Source organism: Cupressus sempervirens, chromosome 2 (assembly GCF_028749045.1).
Source record: "Cupressus sempervirens isolate cs-2001-9-10 chromosome 2, ASM2874904v1, whole genome shotgun sequence".
Taxonomy (NCBI): domain Eukaryota; kingdom Viridiplantae; phylum Streptophyta; class Pinopsida; order Cupressales; family Cupressaceae; genus Cupressus; species Cupressus sempervirens.
This window is the reverse complement of record NC_143119.1, coordinates 78,469,011-78,494,391: the sequence shown is the minus strand read 5'-3', so window position 1 is coordinate 78,494,391 and position 25,381 is coordinate 78,469,011. Positions and strand designations below refer to the sequence as shown.

At 33.5% G+C, this 25,381-nt stretch overlaps 1 pseudogene; it reads left to right on the top strand.

Moving 5' to 3' along the window:
* The first annotated feature begins 18,038 nt into the window (after positions 1–18,038).
* On the top strand, positions 18,039–19,118 carry LOC149571130 (cytochrome b561 and DOMON domain-containing protein At5g35735-like; annotated as a pseudogene).
* Positions 19,119–25,381: the final 6,263 nt, after the last annotated feature.

Sequence of the window (25,381 nt, the reverse complement as noted above, 5' to 3'; positions counted from 1 at the left end):
CCTTTCCTTATAAGCCCAGCAAGACACTCGTAGTCCGAATCCACCCTTATTATAGTTTGCGACACAATGTTGTCTGCAGATACAAGTTCTGACATAATGTACACATAGGTTTTTAGTGCCTACACCTCAAAAGAATTACATAGTATTTCAAAGAAACTATTAACCATTGTTGGCTTAGTGAGCTGTGATTGAAGGATTGGATTTGCTTTACAGCCTTGCCAGATTCTTGCAATCTTAAGAATAGCTTCTTGGCATTCTTGAAGGTCTTGAGAAGTACAAAGTTGTGAAATTGATGGTTTTAGTTCACTCATTTTTCTTTCAATAGTAGCTTTACTAATAACACTAGTTGGAGAAGATGAGACTGAACCTAATCTATCCACAAAACTCCTCCAAGTTTTTTTACTTCTACAATGTCAGTATTGGAATTTCTATTCGGAGAAGAGTGGAAACGTGAAGAATATAGATCAATAGGATTTGAAATGCTCAGAGATCTTGGTGTTTTAGAGAAATGGTATTCTTTTGCTAGTTCCCAATTTCTCATATCCAACAAAAGCTTTTTAGCTTCTTCGACTCTTGAAAGCTTGCATAACCTGTTAATTGAAGTATTGCAAATAACTACATTCATTTTCAGCCCTCCTTTTACCACATCGTCTTTTATTTTGAAAACACTTTCTATCTCTCCCACCTTGCAATAACCATCTATAAGTAGGCCATAAGTCACACAATCTGGAACTAAATTCCTTACCTTCATTTCCACCAAAACAGATTTGGCTTTTTCCAAACTGCTTTCCGTGCAATACACTTTGATCAATGTACTGAAAGTAATAATGTTAGGACCAATTTTCTTCTCCAGCATCATTTTCAAAATGTTTGACATCTCCTCCAATTCTCCTTACTTACAATACCCATCAATTATTGCATTGTATGTCACCACATTCATATTACAACCCATTCTTTGCATTTCCAAAACCAGCTCCCAATAATACTCATCCCTACAATAGACATGTGCACCCAAAACTATAAGTGAGAGCGGCAGATCTCTACAGAATTTCATGAGACTTACAACCAATTTCTCATATGAGTGGATCACCTCCATGGAAAACGTGATGACGAAAGAGCTCTTTAGCATGATCTTCACCCATTTCCTTCATTTTATAACGAAAATCTGTACCTCTTAACAAACTTTGGTCACGGGTTGGTAATGGAGTGTATGAGGTGGCGTGAGTATATTTGCAAGATTATTGTTCCTTTCAAAACATCTTTCTCTGCACTTTATGAAGGGAACGACCTGCACTTTTGGCTTTATTCTAATTTATATAAGCACGTGCCATAGTAGCCTCTTGTGATTCATGCTTTATATCCCTATCATTTTCTTTTTAGACAATCTTACTTCTAGTGCTTAACCTTAATCAGCTAAACAAAGAGGTTAATAACTACCTTCTAGAGGTCAAGAAAAATATGTTTTTGGACATTATCATTAACCTTTTTAAGAGCTTAAGAAAAATGGATTTTTGGAGGTTATCATTAACCTTATTAAGAGGTTAAGAAAAATGCATTTTTTGGAGAGTTTAATTAACCTACTCCAAAATGTGTGATTTGAAACTTACCATTAACCTTTTGAGAGGTTAATGGTTAATGATAGACTTGAAAACACGTATTTTGGGTCTCAACATTAACCTACGATAAGTTGGAGCTCAAAAGCTAGATTTTTAAAATTTCAAGTGTTGTGTGGAGCTGGGAACGAGCCGGAGACATGAAGATTTAGATACTCACAAAAATTCAAAGACAAAATGGCCAATTTAAAGCTTAAAACTAGGCAAGTTTCAAAAATTAACTGAGGCTTATAAAATTGAAACAATTTTATAACTGGGCAACAGCTAGCTCTAACTGGGGACAAGGACTGTACAGGACGAAGCTTGAATCCAAAATGAATGAAATAGTGCATTATCCATTGGGCTGTAAAATATAGTCATTTGAGGGACCAATTTACAAAAGAGGGAACAAACATCAAAAATGGGACAACAGAAAGAAAAACTAGGCACAACAAAAACTCCTAACTAGACTATATACAAGGAAGGTTTCTCTACCTCCAATGACTCAAAATATAGTCATGCAAATCCATTCATAGGGTGGGGAAAATAAATACCATAGCGCACCAACATGTGAAAATTCTTAAGCTTCCATGGGTTCGAATATAAGTGTGCTACTTGAATACTAACTCTAAGATTCCTAGCACACCCCACATCTCTGGATGATAGGACATATCCAAATAACCAAGCGTCATCAAAAATCTCAAACTTTAAAATTAATCCTGCTTACTGTTGCATGTCATTGATAACTTCATTTTGAAAGAGTTGAAGTATAATATTCTCAAGTCTCTGAATGCATTTATGATCTTTTCCTGTGCTTGGTGAACCCTCTTCTTTTTCCATTACCATGATCTTGGTTGAATCTTCTGTAAAATTATTCCAACTTAGATGCACATCCGTGTTAGGTTGAATGTTTCCATGATCCATTTCTTCTTCCTTATCTTCCAAAATATCATCTTGAATTTTTAGGCACTGTGAAGTTAAATTGATATCATTGTCGATGTGGTTGGTCATAACTTCAATTTCCTTTCCATTAATATCAAAATTTTCCTTCTAAAGATCCTTTTGGTGATTAAGACTTGAAGATATCAAACCTCATATTGGATTGCCTTCATACAATCTATGACACAAAGCAATCTGTGGAGTTTTAGCCATTGGACCTTGTCCTTGAACACCTATTTGAGAATCATCAATAGAAATTCCTTTCTCTATGAATAAAGGATTTAAGTAAACATTACCTTCATAGAGAAAATTACCATCCAAAGATTTTGAGCACAATCTTGGAGTAAATACATCATAAGAGTTTTCTTCACTAGATTCCTCCATGAGATCCCCTACTAACTCATTACTTTCTTCATCATGGTTATTCTTCTCATAGTAGTTCTTTAGCATAGAATTTCCTATTTGATGAAAAGACTCAAAAAGAGGATTTCCTTGAACTTTGAATGATCCATAGGAATTTAATTTCACTTTCGTTGGAATAGGGGAACTTGTCTTCATATCCATATAGCTTTCGTCTTCAATATGTTCAATGATATCTATCTACTCTTGAATCACCATTTCTTCTCCAAGACAATTTTCAAGAAGTGTGAAAGTTGGCATGCATGATAAAGAATTAAGATTACATGGTTCATCTTCTTCTCCTAGAAGCTGATTTTTAACTTTTTCATCAACTGATAGTTTAATCAAAAGTTCATCAATATCATCAAATGTAAAGGTCTCCATTTCCTTAGGGAAAGTAGATATTTGTAGAAGTTGATGGTTGCCTTTATCTCCATCAATAGTAGTGGTTTTTTATTGTTCCATGACAACTGATGTATTGATGTCGTTAATAGATTCATCTTGAATGATCATGGAAGGATGATTGGGAAGATTTTCTCTACATAGGAAGTCATCATTTGAAACATCGAGGCACCAAGAAGGAATAAAAGTTGTATGAAATTCACCTTGGTCCACATTATCCTCATCTTCAATCATATGTTGTGCATTTTCCTGAGATTTCGATATTTCTTTTTATTTCTCATTAGGATTGAGATGATTGAATAATTTTTCCTGGATTTTGAAATCTTCATAGTCATGTCTTGATACATTTGTAAACCCTTCTTCTCCTATAGACCCTCTTTCTCAACCGTCTCCTTTATTACACATAGGATCCCTGTCTTCTTTCAAGAATGAAGATTTAGATGAATCCTTTCTGATATTTGGATCGGAAGATGTTCCACTATCAAGAAAATAATTCTTGCATGGGTCTTCTTTCTCAAGTTCTCACAATGTTTGAGGTAAAGAAGGATGTACTTTGTTAGGATCCAGGTGTGCATTGCCATAGAAGCTTTTTAAAAATTCAACCTGATTGGGATCAAAGGAAGTATGACTTTGATGAGCAATAGGTGCAAGCATGGGGATACCTTTTTGACCACCACTATCCATCTTCATCTGGCAAGAAACACTTTTATTATCAAGTTCTTCCTTATGCTCACATGTGGAACTTCCTTCTGAAAATGATTTGGGTCTGCGAGAGAAAAACTGATTATCTTTACCATCATCTTCATCTATCTTTTGTAAAGTTCGAAGCAAAGATGGATGAATCACTCTTGGGTCAATTTTTCGTCCACCATAGAAACTTTTCAAGAAGCTTTCCTGCTTAGGATCAATCTAATTTTGCTAAGATGCAGGTGCATGAGAAACATTTTTATTATTCCTCATTGCTGATTTAGATGAAGCATATTTTTCAGCAAAGCCTTCTTTATCTTTATATGTTGAATCTTTTTCCAAAAAGAATTCTTGATCATTAAAAAGAAAACCATAATCCTTTCCATCCTCTTCTTCAATCTTTTGAAAAATTTGAAGTAAGTGGGGATGAACCATTTTAGGATCCAACCTCTTGCCACCATAGAAATTCTTCAAGAATTCAACTTGCAGAGGCTCATCGGGAATCTGTTTCTTAGGATATGAAAAGTATTCATCATCACTATCAATATCACTATCACTTTCAACTTTTCCTTTGTACCAAACCATGATTTTGAATTGCCGCCTTCAATAGAGTCGCCAATAATCAATCTTTAAAATAGAGTTGCCAACCTTCATTCTAGGAAAGGTACCTTTTATCAACCATGTTATTGATTATTGTTCACTTGGTTTTGGATATGACAAAGATTTGGCCTATTTCTTCTTGGGATAACTACTATTCTTTCAATAATTACAACATTGTGACCAATAGGAGCTCTTCACAAGATCTCCCCAAACTCTTCTTCTTCTTCAAGAACTTGATTCACCATATGGTATTGTTGAGCACTTCGTCTACACCTCCAGGTTAGAGTATTTAAATCTGAAATAATATCCTCCTGGGTGTCTTGGAAGCCAAGGTTTGATTGGAGAAGAGGAAAAATGTTCTCATGTGATAGCACCATTATGCTTCATTACAGGTGACTATTAATCTTTCTCATTTAGTCTCCCCAGCAAAATTGCTAGAAATCTGTTGATAAATAGATTTGTCACAGTAGAATTTTTCCAATGGAGTGTGTGGCAAACCGTTCACAATAGTTGGATAGGCCCTTGGTAAGCGACCTTCCTCTACATTTAGAGGGGTAGCTCCCTCGTATGATATAATTTTTAAAGGGTTTCTCGAATAAAGAATCTAAAACTAAAAGGTGAGAAAGCTCATGATGATGAATGCACCACACGAATCCAAGGCTTTCTCGAACTACTAAATTAAAACTGCTAATAAAAACAATCAAGATCTACGCTTGAAAACTATTACTAGCACAATGCTGATCCACAGATTCATAAACATCTACACCATACCGTTAGAATGCTCACTACAAAGAGAATCAACATTTCTAACAATTTAGATTTAGAAGAAGAGAACTAAAACTGTGCATTCCTTTATTTTCTTGCACAAAGAACCTAAGAGAAATTTCTAATTACAAAGACAAAATTTGTACATACTTTCCAAATATCAACTCCTGATCAAAATTTTAGCATAGTGTTCCTTTTTTCCAAAGCCAAAAAGTCCCTTTACAAAGCCCAAAAGGGCCCTTACATAGACACAGAGGTTAATAACTACCCTTTCGTGGTTAATTAACCCTTACAAAATTAACCTATATGACCTGAAACTTGGACTTTAGATATTTTGAGAAGATGATTGAATAATAAATCCTTATTGATCCCTAGGATAGATTATATACGAGTTAAAGTTCAAACACAGTGCCCAATTCATAATTGACCAGAACAAACACTACTTTTCTCTACCATATTTTTGCATCTTCCTCATCCTCCTCAAGAAATTCAGTTGATTCATCCTCCTCACTGACTAGTTTCTCAGCTCTTGTCACAGAGTCGTAGTTCTTGTCAAACCCTGCAGTTCTGAGGAGCCAAGCCTCAGTAAGAGGATTCCCAGACAAGGAGAGTCATCTAGAAAGAGAAACTATAGTTTTTGTTGCTGCTATTTGGGACATAAGAAACTCTTTAGCTTTTAGGCCTTCAATCAGTGCTTCTATAGCTTCTTCCTGATACATGCTCATCTTGCGTGGTTCTACCAGGAGATCCATTTGGAGGAGAAGACTTGCAACAATTAGTCGTTGTTCCAGTGGGGCCATCTGAAGGTATACAAGAAGCATATGCATGGTGCTGAAGGTTCCTTCATCTTTTATTATCTGTAGAGCCTAATTGTTGAATGCCCACCTATTCAAGCGAACAAGCTCCGAAATGAAGGCAATGCTAATGCTTCTTTCTCCATCATTTCCAATATGAAAAAGCTCTAACACCGGTGCCAATTCAGCTCTTTGGGAAATCAAGTTTCTACAGATTCCATCTCCTCAAATATAAGAAAGAAGAACAGAGATAGTAGAAAACCTCACTTGAAGGCTTTTGCAATCCAAGCTCTCAATGAGGGCAGGAAGCGCATTCAAAGAAATAATTGTTTGAGCATTTGATGACCTCCAGCTCTCATCTCCATCATTCAACATGCTTTCTAGCATCACTATAGCAACTTCCTTGGGTTGAAAGCACATTGGAAACTGTATCTCAGTCTCTTCATTATTTGAGATGATTATATGTATGAGTGATGGAACAAGATTGTAGAATGTAAGTTGTGAGGATGATGGTTTCAACTGATACAATAGGACAGAGGCCTCAACCAGTCCTTTCCTTATAAGCCCACTCGTAGTTCGGATCCACCCTTATTATAGTTTGCAACACAATGTTGTCTACATATACAAGTTCCGATAGAATGTACTTAGAGGCTTTTAGTACTTGCGCCTCAAAAGAATTACATAGTATTTCAAAGAAACTATTAACCACCTTAGTGAGGTGTGATTGAAGGATTGGATTTGCTTTATAGCCTTGCCAAATTCTTGCAATGTTAATAACACTTGCTTGGCATTCTTGCAAGTCTTGAGAAGTACAAAGTTGTGAAATTGATGGTTTTAGTTCACTCATTGTTCTTTCAATAGTAGCTTGACTGATAACACTAGTTGGAGAAGATGAGACTGAACCTAATCTATCCACAAAACTCCTCCATGTTTTTTTACTTCTACAATGTCAGTATTAGAATTTCTATCCAGAGAAGAGCGGAAACATGAAGAATATAGATCAATAGTATTTGAAATGCTCAAAGATCTTGGTGTTTTAGAGAAATAGTATTCTATTTCCAGTTCTCAATTTCTCATATCAAACAAAAGTTTTTTAGCTTCTTCGACTCTTGAAAACTTGCATAACCTGTTAATTGAAGTATTGCAAATAACTACATTCATTTTCAGCCCTCCTTTTACCATGTCATCTTTTACTTTGAAAACACTTTCTATATCTCCCACCTTGCAATAACCATCTATAAGTAGGCCATAAGTCACACAATCTGGAACTAAATTCCTTGCCTTCATTTCCACCAAAACAGATTTGGCTTTTTCCAAACTGCTTTTCGTGCAATACCCTTTGATCAACCTACTGAAAGTAATAATGTTGGGACGAATTTTCTTCTCCAGCATCATTTTCAAAATGTTTGACATCTCCTCCAATTCTCCTCGCTTACAATACCCATCAATTATTGCATTATATGTCACCACATTCGGATTACAACCCATTCTTTGCATTTCCAAAACCAGCTCCCAATAATAATCATCCCTACAATAGACATGTGCGCCCAAAACTATAAGTGATCCACAGAATTTCATGAAACTTAAAACCAATTTCTCATATGAGTGGATCACCTCTGTGGAAAACGTGACTACGAAAGAGCTCTTTTGCATGATCTTCGCCCATTTCCTTCATTTTATAACGAAAATCTATACCTCTTAACAAACTTTGGTCACGAGTTGGCAATGGAGTGTATGAGGTGGCATGAGTCTATTTGCAAGATTATTGTTCCTTTCAAAACATCTTTTTCTGCACTTTATGAAGGGAATGACCTACACTTTTGGCTTTATTCCAGTTTATATAAACACATGCCATAGTAGCCTCTTGTGATCCATGCTTTATATCCCTGGCATTTTCTTTTTAGACGATCTTACTTCTAGTGCTTAACCTTAATCAGTTAAACAAAGAGTTTAATAATTGCCTTCTAGAAGTTAAGAAAAACATGTTTTTGGATGTTATCATTAACCTTTTTAAGAGGTTTAAGAAAAATGCATTTTTGGAGGTTATCATTAACCTTTTTAAGAGGTTAAGAAAAAAGCATTTTTTGGAGAGGTTAATTAACCTACTCCAAAATGTGTGATTTGAAAGTTACCATTAACCTTTTGAGAGGTTAATTGTTAATGATAGACTTGAAAACACGTATTTTGGGTCTCAACATTAACCTGCGATAAGTTGGAGCTCAGAAGCTGGATTTAAAAATTTTCAAGTGCTATGCGGAGCTGGGAACGAGTCGGAGACATGAAGATTTAGAAACTCACAAAAATTCAAAGACAAAATGGCCAATTCAAAGCTTAAAACTAGGCAAGTTTCAAAAATTAACTGAGGCTTATAAAATTGAAACAATTTTATAACTGGGAAACACTTGGCAAGCAGTTTACCCTATCCATAGAAATATGATATATGTTTAGGTTATTTTTAACTATTAGTGTTTATTGGTATCATGATTAAAGTTGGGGTTTTGGCCATGATTCGTTGAAGATTTCTAAATTTCTTAAATTCCTATTAGAATTACACTTTTATGTAGTTTACACTATTATTTCTCAATAACTTTTTTAATATTTTACACTACTATTTTTTCAATAATAGTGTGTATTACTAAAATATATATATATATCCAAAGATAATTATCTTTAGGCAATTTAATTTTTTCAAAAAAAATTGATATATGATTAATGATCTGTAAAATAAGTTTTATATTAAATCTTTAGTATGTTTAAAATTACTATTTTTCATTTGAAAATTAACAAATTGTTATTTAAATTTAATATTTTAAATTAATTAAATTTAATTTTACTTAAGTTTTTTATAAGTTGATTAATAGTTGAATGTTAAATTAGGAATATACTTTTTTCTATTATTTAGGGTCAAATATAGGGCAGTATTTAATTATAAGTATACTATGGTTTGATTTTGACTAAGGGTTTAATTAGGGTTAGGATTGGTTTAAGTTGTGTTAAATTAGAATTAGGAATCATATATAAAAAATAGGGTCAAATATAGGGTAGTATTTAATTATAATTATACTAGGGTTTGATTTTGACTAAATGTTTAATTAGGGTTAGGATTGGGATTAAATTGTGATAAATTAGGATTAGGAATAATTTATAAAAAATAGGGATAATATGATTAAGGATTAAGATTATCACTTATGCCTATATCTCAAAATTGATAACAAAATATATGAGTAACTTTGATTTGTTAAATTTTATATAGATTGCAATTCATTCTTTGGGATTCAAGTCGATCTATTTCCCATCCTAAATAGAAGCAGATTTTTGAAGGATGTGAAAGATAAGCTATAGTTAGGGTTGGGGTCCAATTTTTTATGCTTTCCTATGTGAAAGATAAGCTACAGTTAGGGTTGGGGTCCAAATTTTTATGTATAAGCAAAGCGGTTAATTTATAAGTTAGATAATCATAAACTGACTAAAAAATTATCCATTATCTTCATAATATATTAACGACTATATCTAATAGAAGTAGTTATATTTTGAATGGTGTCTTTTATCTCTTTTTGACCTCAACAAAAAAAAATCTTATAAAAAAAATTTACATTTTAAAAAATAAAATTCTTATAACAAATGGTATTTTCATTAAATTAAATAATTTACCAAAAAAATCTTATAAACAAATATTTACATTTCTTAAAATAAAATTCTAATATCAAGTGATATTTTCATAAAATAAAAAAGTTTTAAAAAGATATTAATTATACAATAAGTATACAAATTACATGTTTTCCATTAGTCTTCATTAGTATTAGATCTTCAACACCAAAATAACCCTTGCACCCTTCAAAGGTGCAATTTCTAGTTTTATATTATTTTATATGTATTTGTTATTTATTTATTTTTTCAATTTAATTCCTTTGCATTTATTCTACTTTCATAATTATTAAATTTTATGATATGTTTTCTAAGCTATATCTTTTGTGTATGATTGAAAAAAAAAAAAATTGTAAATAAATATTTATTTATGCTCTTGGATTACTATGAGGTTGTGTCATACAATATTATTGAAAAATAATTCAAAACGAGTGTAATATTCTAAAAGTCCTTTTTTTTCCTACAATTTTAAATATCATTATTTACAATATATAGTGGCATTGACATGATTGTTCTTTGTAAATTGCACCATTTATACAAAGATTGTCATGTCCACAAAGATTTTTCTCAACTATAGCCCACTCCACAAGTTAAACATATTATTTCTCAAATTTTACTACCATGACACCATTTTGACAAATTCATCCAAATTTAATTTATATCTTACTCTTTTATTTTTATTTACTAGTTGAGATTCAATTTTCTTTTATTTTTTTTAGTGAATTATTCTCATCATACATAGACATTAGCCAAATCCACAAGTTTGTTATTTCCATTTCAAAAGAAGATAATATCGTAACACTCTCAAATTTTATTAGTTTCTATTCATTGTAGTATGTTTGAAATTGAACTATTTTCTATGGACAAACTGAAATAAAATGTTCTAAAAGACACTTTTTTGTCTTACTTCTTAAGAACTTGTTGATTTCCAATCTATAGATTCAATCTACATTTATTACTTTTTGTAAATTATATTATGTTTGAAATTGTACAATATCTTCCTAAATTGTCTTATGATTTTATTATTAGACTTTCCTACGAGGTCACATATGACCCATAGTAGATATAACACAACCTACCTACACATGAATTCTATTTTGATTATATAACAAGCTTGAACTATTTTCAATCTTCTTTCCATAATGAACACATTCTTATGTTGTTATCTAAATTTGATTTAAATTCACAAAACATAATCTATTGAAGTAGAAAAATCCCAATTTTTAGAACTTAGTATTGATTAAATAAAATCAAGATAAAAAATTTGCAAAATAAATTTAGAATTATTTTATTTTAATATTAATAATTCAAATTATATTTATTATTTTTTATGATAAAAATTAGTTTTCCTTTTTAATTAGCTGATAGGCTTTCCTTCTAGAGTTGCCTCTAGTTGGAATTCGTCTTGAACTCTAGGAAGTTGAACTATCGGTAAATGGTTACAAATCGTCAATAAATGGTTTGTTAATAAAGTTATTTGAGTTTAGGAGTTTTTTAGTTGCAAGGTACGTACACCTCTAAGACTGATCATTTCTATAATTAGAATGAGTTGGAAAGAAATATTAATACAACACACTAATTTTACTCTATCTTGAACTTTTTGTTGTCAAATCTTATCATTGTATGTGGCTGCCTAGTTGGGGATTATAATTTTTAACAATGGCGGGAGAGGAGAGCTCATTTACTCTACCTGGAAGAAGACACAATACCTAGAGATCTTCACAACTATCTCATCAGGGTGGAAAAGGAATGAACAAGAATTTCATTCAGATTACTCTAAATGAGAGTTTGGATCTAGCTCAAGAAACTACAGCGTGACTTTGAAAGCATCCCCCTAACTTCCAGAAATCAGGGCTTTTGAAGATTGCATTCACTTTATTTTGAAGCTATGGAACACATCAATAGATTGATCGAAGAAGCCGACTTACTTAAACATGAGACTCTCTAAGGCCTATAATTCAAATATAATGCCTTGATATGAGAAATATTATAAAATTTAAATTATAACTCACAACCCTAAACCTAAAATTTTGCTCGGCACTTAAAAACTGCACGACACATGAAGGTGTCGAGTGCCAGTTTTGCTTGGCACTTGAACGTGCCAACTGACAGATTGCTTGGCACTTGATGGTGCCGAGTGACAGGCAACAGGTGTTGAGTTGGCTCAGCACAAGAAAAGCTCGGCACACAAAGGAAATGCTCGGCACCAATGGATGCCGAGTGAGCTTGGCTCCAACTAAAAATTTATAACTTAGAAAAAATATTAACAATAGAAGAGGATGCTGAGTGTTCTGTTTTAGACTGAAAAATTATAACTTAGAAAATTCCAACATGAATACTTTCACCATTTAAACCAAAGAGCCAAAACATTAAGCTTCAAAAACAAACTTGTCAAATGAAACATTCAAGGGAAGAGTAATGGATTCAAGTGTGTTCGCTTGCTTTACTATTCAACTTGATTAAACCATTACAAAGTCTGGGAGCATTCGGCTTCAACCAGAAAAACTCTAAAATAACCCTAAACTGATAATACTTCAAAAAACTTTAAACCTGCAACTCTAATGGCTGCATACAATGGTGCTTGGAGCATTCACTGCTTCAATAGGACAAGTTCAAAAATAAAAAACTTACAAAGAGAACAGGGGAAACATGTGCAACTATAGGCACAAACTTCTTTTCTTCTTCCTTCTTCTGCTCTACTCTGTAGCTACTCATCTGCTTGATCTACTTGAACTCTACAAAAAAAAATTGTAGAAACATTCCTTTTTTTCACATTCTTCCTTTCCCTCTCAACGTTCAAATTTAAAACTTACCTACCAAAAATAAATTCCTACTGACCATGGATGCCTATGGGAAGCAAACTGACAGGGTAGATGGGCGTGGGGCTTGAGGACAACCTACAAGCATTTGACATTTAAATTTCCAACACTCCCCCTTTGTCCTGAGCCAAACAAGCAAGGATCACAACTGATCCGAATCAACTACACCAAGACTCTCTTAAGTGTACAAAAGTTCCAATGCCTAATGGCTTGGTAAAAATATCTGCTAGCTGCTGCTGCGACTTGTAGAATTCCATCTTGATATCCCCATTCTCCACCAACTCTCTGATGAAGTGATATTTGATTTCTATGTGTTTTCTTCTCCCATGGAAAACTAGATTCTTGGACAATGCAATTGATGAGATGTTGTCACAATAAATTGTGGTTCCAACCTCTTTCCTTTCATTCAAATCTGTTAAGATCCTCCTTAGCCAAATTGCTTGACATGCTACTGCATTTTTTGCTATGTATTCAGCCTATGCTATAGATTGAGCAACAATAGGTTGCTTCTTGGATGCCCATGAAATTGCACCCGATCCCATATGAAACATGTATCCAGAAGTGCTCTTCCTAACATCTATACTTCCAGCCCAATCACTATCCATGTAACCAACCAACTTGAAATCATCATTTGCAGTATACAAAATCCCAAATCCCTTGGTACCTTTCACATACCTTAGTATCTTTTTTCCCACTTTCCAATGGGAATCCTTTGGGGTTTCATTAAATCTAGAAATCAGACTTACTGCATGCATTAGGTCTGACCGAGTTGCAGTCAAATAAATTAAACTTCCAACCATACTCTTGTATAGTTATGGATCCACTCTCTTGCTAGAGTCTTCCTTGCTATATTTTAGACCTATTGCTATTGGTGTGGGGGTTGCCTTACTATTCTGCATTTTAAATCTCTCTAAGATCTGCCTTGCATATTTCTCTTGAGAGATGAAGATGCCATTATGCATTTGTTTTACTTATATGCCTAGAAAGTATTTCAAGAGACCTAAGTCTGTCATTTCAAATTCACTTTTCATGGCCTCTTTAAACTCATTGATTAAAACCTTATCATTACTAGTAAAAATCAAGTCATCTACATACAAGAGAACAATCAATACATTACCATCTGCTGCCTTGATGTAAAGAGTGGGCTCACCATTACTTTTGTTAAAGCCATTGCTCATCAAATATGATTCAATCCTACTGTACCATGCCCTTGGAGTTTGCTTGAGCCCATAAAGAGCTCTCTTCAATCTATATACTTTATTCTCTTCACCTGCAACTTCATAACTAGGTGGTTGCTCACATACACTTCTTCTTTCAATACACCATTTAGGAAGGCGAACTTCACATCCATTTGAAATACCTTCCACTTGTGTTGGGCTGCCATTGCTATGACAGTACACACAGTTTCCATTCTTGCAATAGGGGCATATGTCTCATCATAGTCTCTTCCATACTGCTATTTGTAGCCCTTGACTACCAGCCTTGCCTTATGCCTATCAATCTTGCCTTCAGCATTGCATTTGGTCTTGTAGATCCATTTCACTCCAATCACTTGCTTCTTGGGAGGCAATTCAGTTAGCTCCCATGTCTCATTCCTTTCTATAGCATCTATCTCCTCATCCATGGCTTTACACCATTTCTTCTCTTTGATTGCTTCTTCAAAATATATTGGATCACTATGAGAAAATAATGAAAAATTAACACTCTCATCATAATCTTCATACCTTTCATCTTGGTATATCTCCCTAAGACTCTTGGTCTTTCTTGGTAATAGGAAGGAGAGTGTAGGATCAGAATCTTCATTGTTGTTGCATTGTTGACTAGCTCGGTCTTCCCTGGTACTCGGCACTGACACTCGATCATGCCTAGAGGAGCTCGGCAATGACTGAACCTGCTTGCCTTTTATTCTATTTGCTCCTTCTTCTTGCTATTCATTAGTGTCTTCTTCACTCATAATTGGCACTTTAATTGAAGTGCTTGGTGACTCATTAGTTGGACCATACCAAGATTGATTTTCAAGAAATTCCACAATTCTTGAAAGAGTCATCTCGTTGTTAATGGGTCATACAATCTGTATGCCTTTGATTCTGAGCTGTACCCTGTGAAGATGCACTTCACACCTTTGTCATCCAATTTCTACCTTTTCTCTTTAGGCACATGTGCATATGCAACACATCCAAACACCCTTAGGTGTTCAACTGTCCATCTTCCTCGTGACCATGCTTCCATTGGAATTTTATCACAAATTGCCTTTGTAGGACACCTATTAATTAGGTAAACTATTGTTGCCACAACCTCTCCCCAAAATTTAGTTGGGAGACCTTTCTCTTTCATCATGCTCTTTGCCATTTCAACAATGGTCCTATTCTTTCTTTCAACCACTCCATTATGCTGTGGTGTGTAGCTGGTTGTGAGCTCTTTCTTTATGCCATGTTTCCTGCAAAATTTTACAAAAGAATTGGAGGTATACTCCCCTCCTCTATCTAATCTGAGGACCTTGATATAGTTTCCACATTCTCTTTCAACCTAGGCTTTAAATTCTACAAATTTATCAAATGCTTCATATTTATTCTTTAAGAAATACACCCATGTCCTACTACTGAAATCATCAATGAATGTCATGAAATAAGTACTCCCCCCAATGGAAGTAACATGCATAGGACCGACTAGGTCAGTATGCACTAATTCTAATGGATATCTAGCCCTCCTAGAAATTTCAGAATTAAAGGGAAGCCTATGTTACTTACCCAAAATACAAGCCTCACACTTGTCACATGAATTTCCTATACATGGCAAACCTTCTAACATTCTTTTATTTGACAACAAATTTAAACCAGCATAGCCTAGATGACCATACCTGAGGTGCCATATCCATGAGGGGTCTTTAATAACACTCCTTATAGATGATTGTGTGTGAGGTGTAGCACAAACTTGAGATGAGAAACATGTCTCTATCTTCAAGGGAAACATTTTGTTCTTTGTCATTTGAACTGCTACAAGTAGGTTCTTGCTCCCATCCTTTTCATGAATGACACACATTCTCCATCAGCACTTTGTATCCATTTTGAATGAGCTAACTAATGCTCATCAAATTGTGCTTCATACTAGGGGCAAAATACACATTTTATATTTCCTTCTTCTCACCTTTCTTGGTGCAGATCATAATAGATCCTTTGCCCACAACTGGTAGGGTTCTATTGTTACCCATCTTAATTTCTGATTTGAAACTCTTGTCAATGAATGAAAACAAGGTTTCATTGCCACTCATGTGGTTTCTACATCCACTGTCAAGGTACCAAACCTTAGGGCTTCCTTCTTCACCAACATTACACATGATGAAAGCAGTGGCATTGTTTCCACTTCCCATGTTAACATCAACCACATTTGCTTGTCCTGACTGATCACTTTGCTTCTTCCAGCATTCACTTGCATAATGCCCATATTTATGATAGTAGTAGCATTCTACATTACTCTTATTTGAGTTTTAGTTTTTCTTACCTCCTCTTGAGGTATTTTGAGAGCTACTTGCTCCGTCTGCTCTTCCTTAGCTTTCTGCTGCAGCATTTCTTTGTCCTCCATTTCCTTAGCCTCTTTCTCTGGAGTTTCTGCCTGAGCCATTTCTTCCTCTCCCCCTTCCTCTTGAATTTGAATAAGCCTTGAATTCTTGCTCTTGGGAAGAAGAATATGTAGATCTATTGATCCTATGCTCATGGGTTTGAAGTGTACCCATCAACTCATCCATTGTCAAAAAAGTGAGGTCTTTTGCCTCTTCTATGGTCATGACCAAATTGTCATATTTATGAGGTAAACTCCTCAATATATTTTCCACTATCCTTTGCTCTTGATATTCTTCTCCATTTGACTTCAATTGGTTAATCACATTGGAGGTCCTTGAACTGAAGTCTGCAACTGATTCATTTTCCTTCATCTGAAGGCTCTCAAACTCCCTCCTTATGTTCTGTAGCTTTACAATACGAACTTTATCAGTTCCCTTGAAGTTTGTCTCAAGGATATCCCATGTTTCCTTTGCATAATTTTCTACTATAATCTTTGGGAATACTGTCTTTGTCATTGCTACTTCAATAAGACTTAATGCTTTAGCATCCTTCCTCCTTGACTCCTTCAAATGAGTCTTCTGTTCATTTGTGAGGGCAGCATACAGAGTTGGGTCTGTCACATCATTGAACCCATTAACAACAAACTCCCACAAATCATTTGCAACCATTATGGTCTTCATCTTCTTTGCCCATGTATCATAGTTTTGCACATTAAAGGATGGTGGCTACTACCATATCTTTCCTGCATCTCCTGCCATGTCAAATATCCCAAGGAAAAAAAAATGCCCTAACTCACTGTGGATGTGGGGCCTCAAAGCTCTGATACCATGTGAGAAATATTATAAAATTTAAATTATAACTCACAACCCTAAACCTAAAAATTTTCTTGGCACTTAAAAACTACTCGACACATGAAGGTGTCGAGTGCCAGTTTTGCTCGACACTTGAAGGTGTCATGTGACAGATTGCTTGACACTTGATGGTGTCGAGTGATAGGCAATAGGTGCCGAGTTGGCTTGGCACAAGAAGAGCTCAGCACACAAAGGAAATGCTTGGCACCAATGGATACCGAGTGAGCTCGGCTCCAACTAAAAATTTATAAGTTAGAAAAAATATTAACAATAGAGGAGGATGTTGAGTGTTATGTTTTAGACTGAAAAATTATAACTTAGGAAATTCCAACGTGAATACTTTCACCATTTAAACCAGAGAGCCAAAACATTAAGCTTCAAAAACAAACTTTTCAAATGCAACATTCAAGAGAAGAGTAATGGATTCAAGTGTGCCTGTTTTCTTTACTATTCAACTTGATTAAACCATTACAAAGTCTGGGAGCATTCTGATTCAACCAGAAAAATTCTAAAATAACCCTAAATTGATAATACTTCAAAAAACTTTAAACCTACAACTCTAATGGCTGCATAAAATGGTGCCTGGAGCATTCACTACTTCAAAAGAACAAGTTCAACAATAACAAAATTATAGAGAGAACAGGGGAAACACATGCAACTACAGGCACAAACTTCTTTTCTTCTTCCTTCTTCTGCTCTGCTCTGCAACTACTGATCTGCTTGAACTCTACAAAAAAAATGTAGAAACATTCCTTTTTTTCACATTCTTCCTTTCCCTCTCAACGTTCAAATTTCAAACTTACCTACCAAAAATAAATGCCTATCCACCATGGATGCCTGCGAGAAGCAAACTGATAGGGTAGATGGGTGTGGGGCTTGAGGACAACCTGCAGGCATTTGATGTTTAAATTTCCAACACCTGACCATTTTCCATCTCTTCTTCCCTGAATATGATAGGTTAAATAATCCTAATTTTTAGATTTACACCATGGGGCTCCATGGATGTTCTTTGAAAAACTTCTATTTTGACTCTGGTGGAGTGATGCTGGTAGAAGCTGTAGAATTTGGCTTTATTGCTACCACTTACAGTTTTTTCAGGTAGATTTTTTTTTGTACCAATGTAAGGCCACAATTAAGGTGCACATTGAAAACATTTTAAACTATCCTCCCAATTTTGAATGCCTCATTTGATGAGCTACAATAAGGAAACTGATAAAGACAATGTGGAAAGAGAACAATTAACAAAAATTATGTTGATAAACGTGTGGCTTCTAACACTTCCATAAAATCCTTTGATGCTTGCCAACAAGGTGTAGCACCAAAGAGGCATTTTTGACCCACCACAATAAATAAATTAAAACATATGCAAAAATGACTAGATTCAGTATCATAGATTTTTGGCCTAAGAAGATGCATTTCCAATAAATTCCAATTTCAGTTTTATAATCATTCATATGGCACAATGTAGCATAATATCTTACCAATTCTGTAATAGATTGAATGCATTAGGAGCGACATTGTCATATATGTACCATGCAAATAATGAGTCACTAGGTATAGCTTTCTAGGCTACCTCCACTACTTCTGGAAGATTGGTAGGTTGGGGGATAAACCCAGTGGGTTGCAAATGATTGGCACATAGGCCTCAATTTCTTTCAGATTGAGCAATAGACCAATTATTGTTGATACATATAATGTGGTCTTGTAGGATGTTGTTTTGAGTCCTTCAAATATTAGTATTCTTGTGACCAACAAGAGCATTTTGTATGAAAGTAGCAGTGGGAAGATTACAATATTTTGCTTCCTTGGGCTTGATTCAAATCAAACCAACGTTAATCAAGTTCAAAAGGTGGTCGACTCGGTGAGTAACTTGAGTCTTGACATGTACAGTACTACTGGGGCCAATCTGAAGAGTTTAGGGACACACAATATACAAAATGTAAACACCCTGTTTCTTAACATCCATATCTTTTCAACTCAAAATCTTTACAAATGCTTAAAGTTTAAAGGGATCAAGGTGCATATTAGAACCAGGCTTTGTCTGATGATATTAAAAAGAGTAATTTAAATAGTTAGGCCTTCACTTTTAAGTTAATATTATATTGGAAACTCAAGCTCGAGTTTGAAAAAGAGCGGTTATAGTTGTGTTCAAATCTTTCATAAGCATTCTAATTTTAAAATTTGAAGAAGTCAATATTGTCTATTTTGAAAATTATGTTAGATATTCATATAGTACTATACACACTATACACAGAGGTGAAAATATTTCTCATATTTTTTTATATTTGTTAATTTTTTGTAGTTTGATCTAAGATGTTGAAGGAAATAAACTTCCACATTGATTATAACAAATTACGCACATAAATATTATAGATAACCAGAATCATATGTCTACAATCTTAGATGGTTTTTAAGCAATTTGAAAATTATCCAATACAATATGAATTATATTTGCATTCTAATGGATATTATGGTTTGAATTGAGAGGCATGGGATAATTAATCTTGTTAATTGGAGTAAGATCCACTCTTAAATATTGATACTAAAAGATATAGTATCAAATCCAAAAGAAACTAAGAGATAACGTATGCATTAACTATAATATACTAACTATTTAAAACTTTTAATTAATGGTTTCTTCAAATTATGTGTTTTTTTTCCAAGTTAGAAGTATGACTCCTATTAATATGCAGATGTTTGCAATATACTTGTTGTCTATGAAGTATCACAAGTTTCGTGTATGTTGGAGTGCATATCATTATTATTTTTGTTATTAAGTGATGGTATTGAGCATTATATCTTCAAAGGTTTTGAGAATTTAGTTTTGGATAAAAAATGGAAGGATACAAATATTGGTGTTATTATTACCTTACATACAATAGCTATTATTTTAGAAATTGTAACATGGATCATCTACTAGCACAAGTTAAAATTCTCACAATCGTACAAGTGAAATGAATGGTGAATTCTAACAACCCCACAAGTGAAATAAATGGCAATGGCCTAGATCAGGATAACAACTCTATTCAATTATTATTATTATTGTTGTTTTTGTTTCTCTTCTTATATGAAATTTAGAGAATATAATGATAATAGGAGGGAAAAAAATTCAAAACTAGTTTAGGAATAGATATTTTATCATTTTTTTAAATTAGTAGGAATAATTTTTTCATGAAATGTATATCTTTAATATTTTGCATTAGGGACTTATTTATATTTTTTTTTTTACATTAATAAAGAATTTTATTTATTTATATTAATAGAGAGTTTTTCATTTGTATTAATAGAGAGTATTAGTTCGGGTGTATAAAATATATAAAATCTACTTCCCTCTATTTTCATTTCCTCAATAAGTGATAAGAACAATACTTTTAATAGTTACTTTCCTTTTTCTTCATTTTGTCAATAAATACTTTTGTAGATATAGGGATAGGGTTGTCTGTGCACCCACTCACTAACAAAATGTGGTCATTTTCATGCATAAATGTGTACATCTCACATAGGAATTTTATTTTCTTACATCATATGTTCATTATATGTAATCGATGTAGATAAAATAAATTTAAAAGTAGTAATTTACCTTATATTTAGTTATGGTAACAAAGTTGGTTACATTTTCCAATTAAAAAGATTCAATTTTGTTACATTGTTGGATTTGTACTAGTTCAATTTTCCCGCTTTTAATATGGTTAGTCTAATTTCTTGTGTGAAAGATTAAGGTGTTTAAATATTAATGCATTACTAAATAGTCCACACGTTTAATTTTGTATTCTTTTCTTGTGTGATGCTAACATGACCTATACAACTTGCATTGGAGGGTAGCTACTCTTTTGATATTATTGTTATTATTCTTGGACTTCCTTTCTCTTATAATTGTATAATGGTAATAGAAATGTGTTGTTCTTTTTATTGTACAATTTAGGATATGGCTCCCATTGTTCCTGATCAAGATAGACAACCTATCGATAGTAATAGTGTTGTTATGTAATCATGCAAGAGAAGTTGTGTATTTTATGGCCACCATAGAGAGGAAATTAAAGCATTTCATTGCATTCAATGCTACCAACATTTGCAGTCAACACCAAACCAACCATTTCCCTGCACCCCCCAATGTTCTAGAGGTTCTCCATATTATTTTTCTACATCTTTTGACTCCAAGTTAGAAATAAAAAACTAAAATCATTGATTGAATATAATTTTATGACTACATTTATAATCACTAGGAGCTAATACTTGTGTTTTTGCAATAAAGAAGGAATGGAGTTGTATTGTCATTAATTTTTTAAATGATAAGGAAAATATATAATATAGCTTGGGTGAGGAAGTTTCTCCATGGTGTGGCAAAGAACCTTAATGAAATGCCCTTGTGCAATATTGAAATAAAATTGGAAACAAGTGCCACATAATAACTTAGTACTTCCCTTAATGAATCTAAATATAATTTTAAATTAAAAACATTTATATATTATTTAACTTTAATAACTTATATCAAATTGTTGATAAAATAATTTAAAGTTTTAACTAGAGTATATTTTTTAAAATAAATTATTATAATAAATATTGAATACATTTAACTCAATATTATTGTGTGAAAATGCTAATATTTATCATTACATACCTAATATATATTATAAATAAAATTAAATATATAATATCATATTATATATTTATAATTTTCTATTTGCATGATAATATTTAAAAAAATACATATTACAAATGAAAATGAGTTTGTTTATTATTTTTTAATATATAATTAATATAAAAATAAAAAATCTTATAAAAATCTTAATTAGACATAAAATAATCTTTTTTGAATTTTCAAAACATTCAAATATTAACATATTAAGCACAGAAACTATACAATATTAATCTATGATGCAGGAGCATCTGATGCAAGAGCATCTTGCATGGGAAAATTAAATTATTAGAAAAAAAAGAAAGAGAAAAAAAAAATGAAAAAGAAAAAAAAAATTGTGGAGGAGAGAGAAAGTGACGAAAATAGAAGGAAAAATAATAATAAAATAAAATAAGGGAAAAAGGAGAAAAGAAGAATTAAAAGAGGAATATCTATTTTCGAGGTGCATAGGTGGCATAATAGAAAAAAATAAAAAATAAATAGTTGTCATTCCATTTATCGAGGTGTGTGGGTAGAATTCTAGAAAGTTATGAATATTGTAGAAGGTTATGGAAGTTGTAGAAGGTTGTGGAGGAATTCTACAAGGTTGTGGATAAGTCATGCATGGGGTGGTAAGTGCCTATTTAAGCAAGGCATATGAGCATTTCTAAATCAAGCTCAAGGAGAAGCTTGAGAAGGAGAAGCTCAAGGAGAAGCTTGAGAAGTGAAAGCTTAAGGAGAAGCTTGAGAAGGAGAAGCTTGGAAATGTGAAAGCTTTGGAAGGAAAGCTTGGAAAGTTGAAAGTTGTGGAAAGTGAAGCTTGGAAAGCTTGGAAAGCTCTCAAGGTGTGAGCTCTTAAAGTGAAACTCTTTGTATGTAATCTCTTGTAAAGAAGCTTGAGAAGTAGAAGTTTGGGAAGTAGAAGTCTTCAAGAAGAAGCTCTTTGTTGTAAGCTCTTCTAGTTGGAAGCCCTTAGTGAGGAATCTCTCTTATATTGTAAGAATTTGGAGTTTTTCTATTTGGAAGAATATTGTAATGAATTTCAAGTATTAATGGATGCTTTATGAAGCATTTTGTCATCTCTCTATCTCCATATTGTTGCATTTTTGGTTGTGAGTTGGTACGGGTGGTGTGGCCCGTCATTAGTGGTATAAGAGCATACCTTTGTTAGTGGTAGCAGAGCATACCTACATCAGTGGTATTAGAGCAGGAGTTCCTAAGTGTGCAAACAGATCGCCAAATGTGAGGCAGTTTGCACCAAGACCTTGAGTTGGGTGAAGTTTGTCAAGAAGTTTTTGATTGTGTAGACAGATTGTCGACTGTGAGGCAGTTTGCACAAGGTTCTTGTGTTGCATGAGATTTGTCTTCTAAAGACTTGATTATGGAGAAGAGAAAGAAGAAGATGACTTTTCTGATTGGATGGATTCTGAGGATTCCTCGACTAGAGAAAATTAGAGCAAGAAATCAAGAGGCATTGATAGTTGATTTGTAGAATCAAGTGAATGAATTAGAAGCAGAGTTACGAAAAAGAAGAGCACATTACCAGAAAAGAGATGTTGATAATTTCTTGGATGCGGAAAAGAAAGAAGATCCAGTGGAGTATGAGACATGTGGTACAAAAGAAGAGCAAGAGGATGAAGAGGAAATTATTTGTGAACCTAAAGATGAACAAGAAGAGGAAGAGCATGAAGATGGCAAGATTTATGAACTTGAAATAAAAGAATTGAAGATTGCAGCAATGGAGGAAAAGTATAGTGCCTTCATTGGAGATCAAGCAAGTGGAGTAGTTACATGCATTGTTGACAACATGAAAGAGATAAGCAAAGATGACTATGTCAAAGAGGTAAATTCTTATGAATTATATGATGCTAAATTTAAGATGAGTTTGAAATATATTGGTTTGCATGAGAATCTTGTTAGTCATGTGTGGTATGCAAAGGAAGATTGGTATGGTGTTGCTGGGTTTATTACAGGTGTGATTAATTCAACAAGATTGGATGAGGATGAGATTTATACTTGGATAGAGTTCATTGCGAAGGAGCATTTTCAGCAACAGACACTTGTTCCAGCTAGGTGTTGGAAACAAAGAAAGAAGGAAATATATCGGCACCGGATGCTTGTTCCAGCTATGTGTTGGAGGAAGAAAAAAAAAATGTCAACAGCAGCTACTTCATTTTGTGAATCCATATTCACAAAATTTTCTTACCATGGGAGTCGGATGCAGGAGCATCATGCATCAGCAAAAAAAAAATGTGGAAGATTTGCATGTTGGTTTTCTTGTCCCTATTGAGGTGGAAGCTTGTGGTGAAGATGAAGATGGTTCTATATATCTCTTTTGACATCAAAGTGTGGGACACACTTTTCTATCTACCAAGGGAATTTAATGCAGGAGCATCTTGCATGGGAAAATTAAATTATTAGAAAGAAAAAAAAGAAAGAGAAAAAAAAATGAAAAAAAAATTGTGGAGGAGAGAGAAAGTGATGAAAATAGAAGGAAAAATAATTTAAAAATAAAATAAGGGAAAAAGGAGAAAAGAAGAATTAAAAGAGGAATATCTATTTTCAAGGTGCATAGGTGGCATAATAGAAAAAAAATAAAAATAAATGGTTGTCATCCCATTTATTGACGTGTGTGGGTAGAATTCTAGAAAGTTATGAATATTGTAGAAGGTTATGGAAGCTGTAGAAGGTTGTGGATAAGTCATGCATGGGGTGGTAAGTGCCTATTTAAGCAAGACATATGAGCATTTCTAAATCAAGCTCAAGGAGAAGCTTGAGAAGGAGAAGCTTGAGAAGTGAAAGCTCAAGGAGAAACTTGAGAAGGAGAAGCTTGGAAATGTGAAAGCTTTGGAAGGAAAGCTTGGAAAGGTGAAAGTTGTGGAAGATGAAGCTTGGAAAGCTTGGAAAGCTCTCATGGTGTGAGCTCTTGAAGTGAAGCTCTTTGTATGTAATCTCTTGTAAAGAAGCTTGAGAAGTAGAAGCTTGGGAAGTAGAAGTCTTCAAGAAGAAGCTCTTTGTTGTAAGCTCTTCTAGTTGGAAGCCCTTAGTGACGAATCTCTCTTATATTGTAAGAATTTGGATCTTTTCCATTTGGAAGAATATTGTGATGAATTTCAAGTATTAATGGATGCTTTATGAAGCATTTTGTCATCTCTCTATCTCCATATTGTTGCATTTTTGGTTGTGAGTTGGTATGGGTGGTGTGGCCCGTCATCAATCTACTATTTTTTTATTAATGGGACAAAAAATATTTGTATAATGTCAATTTTATATACTTCCTTCTATTACATATAACTTTAATTGTTCTTTCAATATATACTCTTTTGTACTTGTTTTTTTTTTTTAAAGAATCGCTAATAAACTTTCTTTAAAAAGGTATATTAAAAGAGTGAAACTTAAAAGTTGAACAAACATGTCCTAGCCACAATCTTTGTATGAGTTAGTGTGCCTTTGATGCTTCCATGTTATAGTAGGGATGGAACATGCATGCTCATTAGGTGTTAAATGCTCAAAGAAAGTAAAGAAGAAATTTTAATGGAAAAATGACTTTAATAAGGGACACAATCTGTTGATTGTTGTAAATGAAGGAATGTAGATATATATATAGATGAAAATGGAAATTAAAAAGAGGAGTAAAAAATCATTTTGATGTCAACATAGACATTGGAAGTTGTTATTTTTTTAAAATAGTAAAATATCATTTTGATGCAGGCATA